Raw genomic sequence first — 11,398 nt, 5'->3', positions numbered from 1 at the left:
GTGGTTTACACAATTCCACCAGTTCCAAGTGCAATCTCGGTTGTTTATGAATTGTACGAGTCGATATTTTGAGATAATGAGTGTACGGGGAGATTCCTTCACAAATAAACTGTACTGATGGAGAACATTTTAGTGATAGGTCGATTGGCACGAGAAACGAGTGGAAACGTCTCGCTCCGTTGTGAGATTATTCTACAGCGTTGGTAAATCCAAGACTTCCAGACTCAGTGCTCAGCTGCCTGACGTCTGAGAGTGGATATTTTTTGCAGTGTTGCCATCTACGACTGGATGGGCTTGGGGGCTCTGACAGGCACAATTTACATTGAGCTCGCCCCGCGCTGCTATTTACTTTGAAACCTGATTAGTATGGGCCGTCTATTGTCACCAAAAAGAGGAAGAAACCCTGAATAGAATAGCAGAAAAAGCGGGGTTAGGCAAGGGGGACAAAGCTTTTACGCACGACAAATAAACCAAAAACTGTGCACAGCGGCGAAAGAGGGATCTGGCTCAGTAATTAGCCAAAGTTTCCATATGGTTTGTCTTGGACCGTTATCTTTGTAATAAAAAGTAGCGGGTGTCAATATTGGTTTGAAGCAGATTCATATTTTCACGTGTTGTTTTGTCTTTGGCATGCGCATTGCGGTACAGCCTAGTCTGTAATCGGCACAGTCTCGCTGATTAAAACTTACAATTTAGTTAAAACGAGTGTGTAAAGGGAGGAAAAATGTCAATGGGAAGAATGATGCATAAAAGACAGCGTGTTATACGAACGGAACGTCGTGCCAGCGGCCGAAAAAATCTCTAAAATTAGACGGAGCAATAAGCAATATCCAATAATTACAGAGGTCCTATAGTCTGTACTATCACTGAGCTGGTGTCACATTATGTCTTAATAATGACAGTAATTCAAAATCATGTGAAGTTGCTTGGAATTTGCATGGGGATTCCGGCTTTTTTGTACGAGGGTGTCTGCAGGCTTACCACCTCTGCAGCTCAGAAATGTCTGGATCGCGCTGCCATCTAGCGTACATTGTACAATTACAACCTCATATTAATGCATGCACCAGTCATCAGACATTAATTTTTAACTGCTTGTAGTTGATTTCGAAAATAAAATTAACCTCAGTTTTACAATTTGCTTTCTCTAGTCTTATTGACTTCGTAAAATGTACAATATTGCGGGTTTTCGGGGGGTAAGGAATGGTTATATGTAAGGAGCAAAAACTTTTCAAGAGATAATAATAAATATAAAATATATTTAAGCTTAAAAACAATAGAACAAAAAAGACAGACATTGTGTGTTCATTACGGCTTATAAGGAACAGAAAGTCAACATATAGTGTGCGTTAATTTAAGAACATGGTAATTCACCGTGTTAAAAAAAGAATAACTATTCATAAAACGTGAAATTCTTAAAAGGTAAAAAGGAACAAAGTGGTTGTGAACAGTGTTTTTCAGTTAACATGTATATTCGCAGATATAACGGAACGTAAATATGCAAGTGCCCCCTTTGGAAGCTCATAGGAGGGATGGGTTGTTTTTAAGTATTCAACAAGAGAGCTCTCTCTCCCGTCCTCGTCTCGGACACTCCACTCAAAGTCCCCGGCCATATCTCCAGCTCTTTGAAAAGGTGAAACCAATAAGATTAAATCGGACAAAGATTTTTTTTTTCTCCTGTAAGTGTATCATTAAGATTTAACTCAACAGATTGGAAAGGGGATCCGCGGGAGAAGAGGAGAGGAGCGTGAGAGGGACAGCGAATGGGGAGCAGGGTATGGGGCTCGATTAGAAAGCTGGAAGCGGCGAGAGAAAAGGGAGAAAGTGGACAGCAGGACATTGAGAGAAGAAGAAGCAGGAGCGACGGCGGTTTGCAGAAGAGGAGCAGCTTTCTACCTGGATAAAAGGAACCACAGATAAGGCGAGTACAATATAAATTTGTCACTTCTGCAGCGCTGCACGCGCGTGGCTCTAAACGCGAAGCTCAATTCTCTGTCACGCCACATGACCGTTAACTTCAGACCCGGGGCAGAGTCACACTCACAACTTTTTAACACTAACACATCTTTTCTCCACATTATCGCCGGTTATCGAGCTCTCATTCTCCGTTTTGGAGCCGTCCTCTGATCTGTACACCAGATACGAGAAATGTTATTTCAGGCTGCTTGTAAGCACCGCTGGACACGTCGCGTACACCTCACCTGCAAGGCTATTTGTTGTTGGAACACATAATGAAAAGATCGATAGCGGGCTGTTTGTCTCTGCGATAGTGTCACCGGATTAAAAGGCTGATCAAGGAGAGCAGGCGGTGTCCATCTTTTATTCTGTTTTCAAAGTGCCAGTTTAGGCACAATAGTGTCATATGCAGATATTAAAGAGCGGCGCCAAATGTTACGCACCGGTAAGAGCACATTATGTGTCAGAAAATGTTACATTGTGGAAATGCATGATGAAAAACTGTATGATTTATCAAAGCAGGAAAAATGGTGTTAAGAGGCTGCAGTAAAAACTGATATTAAATCAATTATGGAACAATATAGGCCATGTTAACTTATTCCAGGACAAACTGCATGTCAGTCAGTTTAGTAAAATAACCTTACATAATAACATTTAGCTTAATCCTCTCCTATGGGTGCATAAAGCTCATGCTAATTAATTATTCTCTGTGAGTGTTTCCCCATTTTCTATTCTAAGCATTGAATCGTTTCTTATTTGTAAATATAAACTTTTATGAAAATGTATATTCACAATATTTTATATACATGTATACATGTATTTCAGGTAATACATTTACGTATAAGAAGCCGTCTTACAAACCAGTGCTTTGACTAATTGTTAATTATTGATGAAGAATATTTTAGTTCAAAGGGACTTCTATATTTAGGCCTATCTAAATCCAATAATCCATGGTTAGATTAAGTAAAGACGTGACATTTCTCTATATTTTGTTACAAAAGACCTCATTGATTAAATAGTAGTAGGGACAGAAAACAACAGTTATTCCGAATTTATGGTAATCAATTACTTGTGCTCTTCTTACACAGATACAGTATGACGTTATAGGACTCATGCAATGCTACTTTAGTACATCTAAACCAGCAAGCAGCAGAATCAATCCGGGGAACACTGAGGTCAGAAGTGCAGGGCACCTATACAAAACAACACATGGCTAGAAAGGCGTTTAGAGCTTTTTAAAACGGTACAAACTGATATAGAGATTTACAAATGGGCGAGGATCTGTTTATTATTGATTGCCTGTGATCACATCTGGATTATAACCACAGCATAGAGACAGAAATACACCATATGGGTTTAGAGAGTGGTTCTCTTTTCCAGGGGCCCTCTGCTGTGTGCTACGTTTGAGTACGCCGGTCTATAAAGTGCCACATACAGCTGATGCTGATCCCTGACGCCTGACAAATTTAAATTATCCGAAACAAAAACACAGAAAGTGATTGGTATGTTTAGCCGTGAAACATTGTTGCACGTAGTTTGAATAAGAGACACTGATTAATCGTCAAGTGGAGCACGTGTCACAATAAGATGCGGCTGCAAACCTTCAAAGTAACTTCCCACTTGTTGGACTGTGACCCCCATGCAGTCTGCAGAAGTTTGACAACAACCTTATTTTCATCGGTAATGAATTGACTTGTGATTTTAAGTAGGCTAGTCATATGCTACTGACAATTATATGACACAGTTTTAACTGATATGAACGATAATTTTAGGATGTTTTATAGCAGATGAGCTTGTTAACATTAGTGCAACATGTTTGACCATAAAACTAAAACCGGCTCAAGTTTTACAGTCAGACAGTATAGCCTAAATATCACAATGATTAGTAAGACAGTGCTCAGTCACTTCTTTCATTAATATATATGGAGTGTAAATTGTTTTTGCAGAAGGTTTGGTTTCGGGCTATTTGTTTTACATATTCAAACAGTTTTGCTGCAATGGCAAAACGATTAAAAAAATAAATAAAATTGGTCAATAATGGTTGATTAATGTGATTTCGAATGATGCTGAAATTTTCAAATATAAAATGGCATGAACTGACATGACCTGTTAGAACCCACTGTGATGTTGACATAGTTTTACAACCAAAACCTAGTGACTAAAATCAAGTTAATGCAAGTTTTCTCAGCACCTCTATGGCCCTTATTTAAAAAATAGCAATTGGGGGAAAAAGGCTGAATTTCAGCGTGAGCAAGTCTGACCACATAACAAACAGAAACACTGTCATATTTCTGCATGTCCCGATGATTTGAACAAAACAAAAGAAGAATCAAAGTTATTCGAATGTTTAAATTGGACGTTTTGTTGCTTTGTGTGGTTGTGTGTTGGAAATGGAGGAGGGGGCGAAAGCTGTGTGTGTGTGTGTGTGTGTGTGTGTGTGTGTGTGTGTGTGTGTGTGTGTGAGCGCGCGCGCGCGCGTGTGTGCGTGTCTTTGGGTGGGGGGTAGCCCAGAGGGTGCTCCATTTTGTCCAAATCTGATCCCCCAAATTATTCTGGGGGCTCAGATTGGTGTGAAAGGGACGAGAAGGTCACTTGAAATCGCCTTTTATCCGCTGGCTTTTTTTTCTATGGATCAGCAACTTTCAATAGACATAATCTAATCGCTCTTAATGGAAAGGCCATTCGTGAGAAATAGTGGAAATATCGTTGAGCCTATAGGCTGGAGGCATTAAAAAACCAGGGCATTTAACAGGCAACAAGATCTCACTAAATAGCATAGCTCTTAATTATAACTGTAAAGTGAAAAGTTTCTATTAAGAAGTTCACTGCATTCAGGGCATATGTAACTGTATAACAGCCATGTTATTATTTTTTGTAAAATGGAACTTCATAATAATATTGTTTATATTTTTGAGTCATCTTCTATACCCTGAAAAGCACATCTTTATTATTGTTATTATTATTTTCTCATTAGTTTCAATACAGGCTTGCGTCTCCAGAGAAAGACCCTTCAGTTTCAGACGTGATGAATCTAAATCTCTTTCTAGGGTTTTTTTTTTTTTTGCATCCCAGACTATAATTGAGGACAATAACTGCAGTGACTTTCCCAATTAGGCTTGAGGTTGGAGTTAAGTTAAAGGGACTGTCAGTTTAAGCTATGGGCAATGGCTTTATTGCTCACTAACCATCATTTCTTTAGAGCCTATGTGCTAATTACTTTAGATGGTCCCAGAGACGGAGATTATAAATCCATTAGCACCCAAACCCTCGTGGTTGCACAGTGCAAACACTGTAATTTTGTACTACACCAAGAAACCAAACTAAAAGGAGCAGAAGCTACATGAAGGGAAACAGACATCTGAGAGAGGAAACCCGGAGTTTATCAATCAGCAGCTGAGCCCAAACACACACAGTAAACTGAACATCACACACACACACACAAAAAACTGACAGGACGAATGTCTGATGAATGGCCCGTGTTTAGGATTCAAATCGACTTGTTCTTCTTAGTTTATACACATAATGCAGGATTGTAAAGACCAACACAACAGTTTAAATATCATGGGTTCTATTTTTATGTAAGTTGGAAAATTAATTCATTTTCAAAGTGTGCGTGAAGTATCCAGGGAGCCGTGCCGCCCAAAGGGAAGAAGTGGTTTGAAATAAGACGTGATACCTGTTTGACTGCGTTTAAAGGAGGTTGAAGAAAAACGGGGAGGAGGGGGTTGCGCGAGAAGGCATCTCACCCTTTAAGTAATTTATTTCGGGGAAACCGGAGGGCAAAGGTGGAATTCTTGAGAAATTCAACAAGGATAAGGAAGCTTTAGGAATTCTGCACGCAGATTACCTTTCATCCCATCCTCACATTATCCGACAACACACAGTAGAAATATAGCTGAGCGACAAAAGAGCCAGATTACCCTCCGACACAGAGGAGTGCAAAACAATTTTTAAGAAGTGTTGCGATTATTAGGGGAGAGGGAGAGAGAGAGAGAGAGAGAGAGAGAGAGAGAGAGAGAGTTAGAGGAAAAGGGGGGTCAACCCGTGTAGAGGGGTGATTCCCTGTGTGTTCAAAGGGAGACACAGAAAAAAAAAAGATGCCGTAGATCACCGTTCATCCTGTCACTGTCATAGTGAGGAGTGTATGGTCGAGTTTACCCGCCGTTTATGCACACATTAATATTTATGGTGAGTAAATACACATCAAATAGGCCTACATTATGAAACTCGACGAAGCTGAACCGGGACAGAAACATTTACAGAGATACTCAAACCAATTTACTTATCTTTTTTGGTTACTTTGAAGATTGTTGTTATACTGTTAGTTATGATGTCCCCCAGTTATCGCTGACTATGGGTCAGAGTTTTTGTCTCTAAAGGTTGAACTTGTTTTGTAGTTCAACTTTCTGTTTGTAACTCAATGAGTGACATATCAGCGCTGCATTATTTTTCCCTTTAGTTTTTTCTTCCCAAAACTAACAAGCAGCAGGGGCTTGATTAGAAATGTAGTGTAGCTGAACCATCAGCATGCTAGAGCATGATGAAGTCTACTTTGCATCAGTACAGAAACACTAACGACTAAAAATAGTCCTCGTTTTTTTAAAAGTTTGAGCAAAGAAATTTTTTTTTATATTTATTAACCCTGAAAATAATTGGTCCCATAATTTATTCTATACATTTATATATCTCAATCTCTCTACATATAATATATAAAGGGATATGGTGTGAACTCAAAGTTTTAATTTAATTTATAAAAACAATACACCTAAACAACTGTGTAACATCTGAAGTGCTAAGAAAATATAACAGAATAGCCAAGCAAACATTTTTTAAACAGAATTTTGTAATATATCATTAACTTCTAACTGAAACCACATGGACAAAACCCCCTTGTTATTTAGTGTTATTCTATCTACAAGGCGTGTGTCTGGTGTTTTCATGTGTGGGCACATGTGTGTGTAAGAAGACAGTGATGAGAAGGTGGCCTGCGTTTAGAGTCCAGACCTGGCAGATTGTGACCTTATCAATGTGAAACTCTTAAGATAAATTATTCATAGCACCTGTTTGATGTCTCCGGCCAAAGAATGACAAAGGTGTAAGATTTGAGATGCATCTCAAAAAGGCATGAATACCAGCTACTGTGCCTGCTGTCTGTTTTTCAGAGCGGGGACTGCTGCTTTTTAAACAAAAAATGAACAATTCATTTCCTTACAAGGGGGTGCAGGAGAGAAAGAGAACAGCAATATAAAGTATGTGTATGCTAAGATACATGAACAAAAGTCACTAGAAATTCAATCTAACATTTTCAGTGTGCAAGGTGTGGCTTCTGTCAGCCACTGTCTTAATGTCATGTGAAAGACAGATGTACGCTGATGAAGCAGGCCACCTGCATTGCCACTGTGTGCTTTATCCGCCCTTTAATTTGAAGCTTGCAGAGAGTTTGTGAATCACTGGAGCTATTCTTGCCCTTTGTAACTGAGTTTGTGTTTTGTTTCTTCACAGGTAGAGAGTCAGCGATAAAGCTGTGGAGCGCTTAGGAAAAACAACACAACTTGTTGGTGTGATCCAAGGACTGACACTGGGATGAGATAATTTATGACAAGGGCTGTTTGAGTAAAGGACAGTCACAGTGATGTAAATGCTGAATGTGGGCTGGGATCATGACGGTATACTGAATTATTGTACCATATCAAATATGCGTTAAATATAAAATTAGTTGTACATTAATCACTGTTAGAATAGAATTTTAGAGTCTCCACTCATTGAATTTGACTGCTTAATTCGCTCTATTTTTTTTCAGAGAGTACATTAAACTGCAGTTTGTATTTATTAAGTTCTATTCCAAGCGTTTCCTGTCAGAAAGGAATCCAAGCATCCTGGAACTTAAATTCCTTCTCAATTATTTGTTTTGGAAAAAGACCATGGTTTGCTTTTTTTAAGAAAGAAGCAGCTCATCTCTTCATAGCTAGAGGTCAACATAACACTCAGTATTAATAAAACAAATACAACTGAGATGGATATTAATGATGACGTCTACACATGTACTGCATATGAGCTTGAATTATGTGTGAGAGTGCTGCCGGGGAGTAAACGAGAGACACTCTCACAGGCACTCTGGCACATATTTTTGTGTTTACTTGTGTGTGTGTATGTGTGTGCGTGCTTGAGAGATAGTCGAGTCCGTTTCCCTCAGATGTTCCCTTTGACCTTTGACCCTGCAGCCGGGGTCAAGGCCTGACAAATGAGATGGTCGAGTTTTTGGCCAGAACTGCAAACATTCCACAACAATCTTCTGTCCACCTCCTCCCCCCTTCCCCTCCCACCGTCATTCCTCACCCCTTCCCTCCTCTCTCTGTTTGTCTCTCCCTCCACTTAGAGAGTGAGTAAGAGAAAGTTCTCATCACAAACAAACAACTTTTATTGGATTTGCTGTGGGAATCTTTAAGCACACGCCCTTTAAATGAAGAATTACAGCATCGGTTAGATTTAATAGCCTGGACATGAGCCTTGTTCACAGAAGTAAAGACAACAAAACATTATGATCTTAAGGAAAAAGCTGTGCGAAAAGATTTGGATATTACGAGCGTGCTCTTTAAAAGAACATGGCGTGTGCTTGGAAAGCTTGTCAGTGATGTCAAGGATGAGAAATGTTGCAGTGTGGTTTTTTACACATGCTGCTGGCTCTAGCATTTCCGGCAACATTTCTCACTCTGCCTCCCTCACACCATCCGCTGTGCTGCAATATCCCCACATTTTTCCATCCTTTCACTTCTTCCCCTCCCCTCTCCTCCCGCCACCCTCCCTCTGTTCTCTGACCACTCTTTGCTCCCATTACCCTTCCTCTCTGCTGCCCAATCTCAGCCTCTCTCTCCCTTCTCACATCCACTCATCCCCACCCTCCCCTCGGTTTTCTTCCTCCACCCACTATTTTCTCAGATTTTCTAACATGCCGCTCCACAGAATGCTACCACCTGTGTCTTTAAGGAGGAAAGCAGAGCTGTTGGTATTTCTCTATAGGAAGCTGGTTAAGGTAAGTGGCACCCTCTATTACAATGACACGGCAAATAATGGTTCAGCTTGTTGTGTTTCTGCATTTTTTTTACACCGGCTTCCTAAGCATCACTACCCTCCATCAGAGCTCTGGCTACAAGTCACTGCTGTAAAAACATACGCAGTCGCCACCGATGAATGTCAGCAGAGCCACAAAGGAGCCTGGAGACCAACAAAGCTTTAACACTGAGTGGATCGTGCTCTTGAACTGCTTTTTTATAATGATGTAATATTACTAAAAGGGAATGCAACACAGCAAAGAGCTTAATAAAAACACATCAATCTCGATATGTGCGTATGTGTTTTTTTTCTTCTTCTCTTCTCTCCCAGTTGAATTGTGATATCATTTGATGTCGGCTGTTGTGTGAATCATCAGAGGGTACAGCTGCTTCACATGGATTTTGGCCTGGATGGGACTGTTTCCTCACAGAACAGCTGATCACATGACTCAATCACATGGATGGATCTCGGCTCCAATTGGTCACACACTAGCGCATCACTGTGGTGAATGTGGGTCCATTTATACAGCCCTTTGCTTTGAAAAGACAAATGGTGAATCAGTGAGTTCTGTGTAGGTCCATGGGTGGGCGGTCCCAAACTAAAGGGCTGTGGCTGTATTGATCTAGAATGTTAAAGAATATCAACGCTAGGACAATTAAACTGAAACAATGCAATGCAACACGTTAGATTTGTTCAGCTCAGATGGAGAATATAACTTAAAAAGGCCCTCCATTTCTTCTTCCATACACAACTCTCCATCCCTATTTCTCCTCCATTCTTTCCAAGGTATATCCAGACACTCAAGATCAATTTGTTGCCTGTATGTCCAGTGTAAATAAATAAAGCTTATCACTCCCATCACCATCAGCCATTACATTTGCAGGGTTAAAGCAGGCAGCAAGCGACAGGCAACAGGGAAAATCCGTGTTGGTGTTTGTGTGTAATCATGGCCATGTCAATGGTATCAGCTGATTGTGTTTATGCCCCCTTCCTCCTCCTCCTGCCCTGAATGTCCACAGGCAGCTCAAGGATGTAGAGGAAGGCCCCAGAGCCACTCGATTCTCTGCCACCACCCACCGTTACCGGAGCGTGCATGTCTCCCCCCCTGTCCCCCAGAGCCTTACTCCTACACTCCTCCACCTCTCCTCATACATGCACCCACCAACCCAGCCCCCCGAACACCCCACCGACCCCCCAATCCCTCCACCTCCCTGCCTCGCTCCCTGATTCAGTGTGTAAAAGCGCCCCCTGAATGATGGATTACTGTGTCACCGCAGCCTGCGAAGGATTAATTTGTTTCATTGATTTCTCTTTAGGCAGAATGCCAGCGTCTGCCGCTTCCCACCTTTTTCCCCAAGACTCGCAGCTGTAATAGACGGTAATGGCCTAAGACAAATCAGCCCGTTTCTTGTAAAAATAGCACCAAATAACCTGCCCCACCCTCCAGGATGCACTCCACTCACGAGCATTGGGGAGCGGTCTAGTGAAATATCAATGGGTGTTGGATTTATCCTCATCCTCATCCTCCATCTCTATCACTCTATCTGGCCATCCTTCCACACCAGAGTCCCTCCTTATCCTGAGCCAGAGGAGACCATCCAGTCACTCTAACAAAGCCATAAGTCTGCTGTACTTACTGCTACCTCTCAGGCCTCACAATGGATGGGTAATGACAGGGCTGTCTGGAGGGGGCTGTGGGAGTTGGGCCATTCTCTCCTGTAATGGAGGCAGTTACTGCCATTCCCTATACACCTGCAGGAACAGCTAACTGTTAACCACTGTGATCTATGGCAAGGCCTTACCCCACCAGGCTAAGGTTGAAGGGTTGTAGTGACATGGCTGAAAAAGGGCATGTCTGCACACCATGTCCTTTCTTCTGTCTTGTGCATGAAGTTATTGTGCTGTATGTCCAGAGCTATAGAAAAGGAGTTATTTATAAACAAATGTGCACCAATGAATCAGTGTTGGCACAGCTCTCAGCCCTGCACACTGACAATCCAGCATTCCTGACATTTACTGATTTAACGCAGACATAAGATGCTGCCACATCTTTACTACCCTGTCACTGCTTTGAACGATGGGAAACCCAAACGGCCTGTAACATTAAGCACACCACTACAGGCTGACTGTCCTCCAACGCTTTCCAATCCCACAGAGATTTACGAGCAGAACCAGATCCATTAATCCATTGTTGATTTGCTGTAGCTGCCCTGCAGGGTTTTTGGGATCAGATATCATACAGTGCAGAAACTCACCACGTTGCGCAGCAGGGAAACTGTAACACCAAAACCCATGCCAAAACACTACGACAAGCATTAGGGAATTAAAAACTAGCCCATGTTTTTCTTTTTTTTTTAAATTCATAGCACATTTGAAATATGTTCTAACAGTCTAA

Source organism: Labrus mixtus, chromosome 5 (genome assembly GCF_963584025.1).
Source record: "Labrus mixtus chromosome 5, fLabMix1.1, whole genome shotgun sequence".
Taxonomy (NCBI): Eukaryota; Metazoa; Chordata; class Actinopteri; order Labriformes; family Labridae; genus Labrus; species Labrus mixtus.
The sequence above is the reverse complement of the archived record's forward strand: the minus strand, read 5'-3'. Positions refer to the sequence as shown.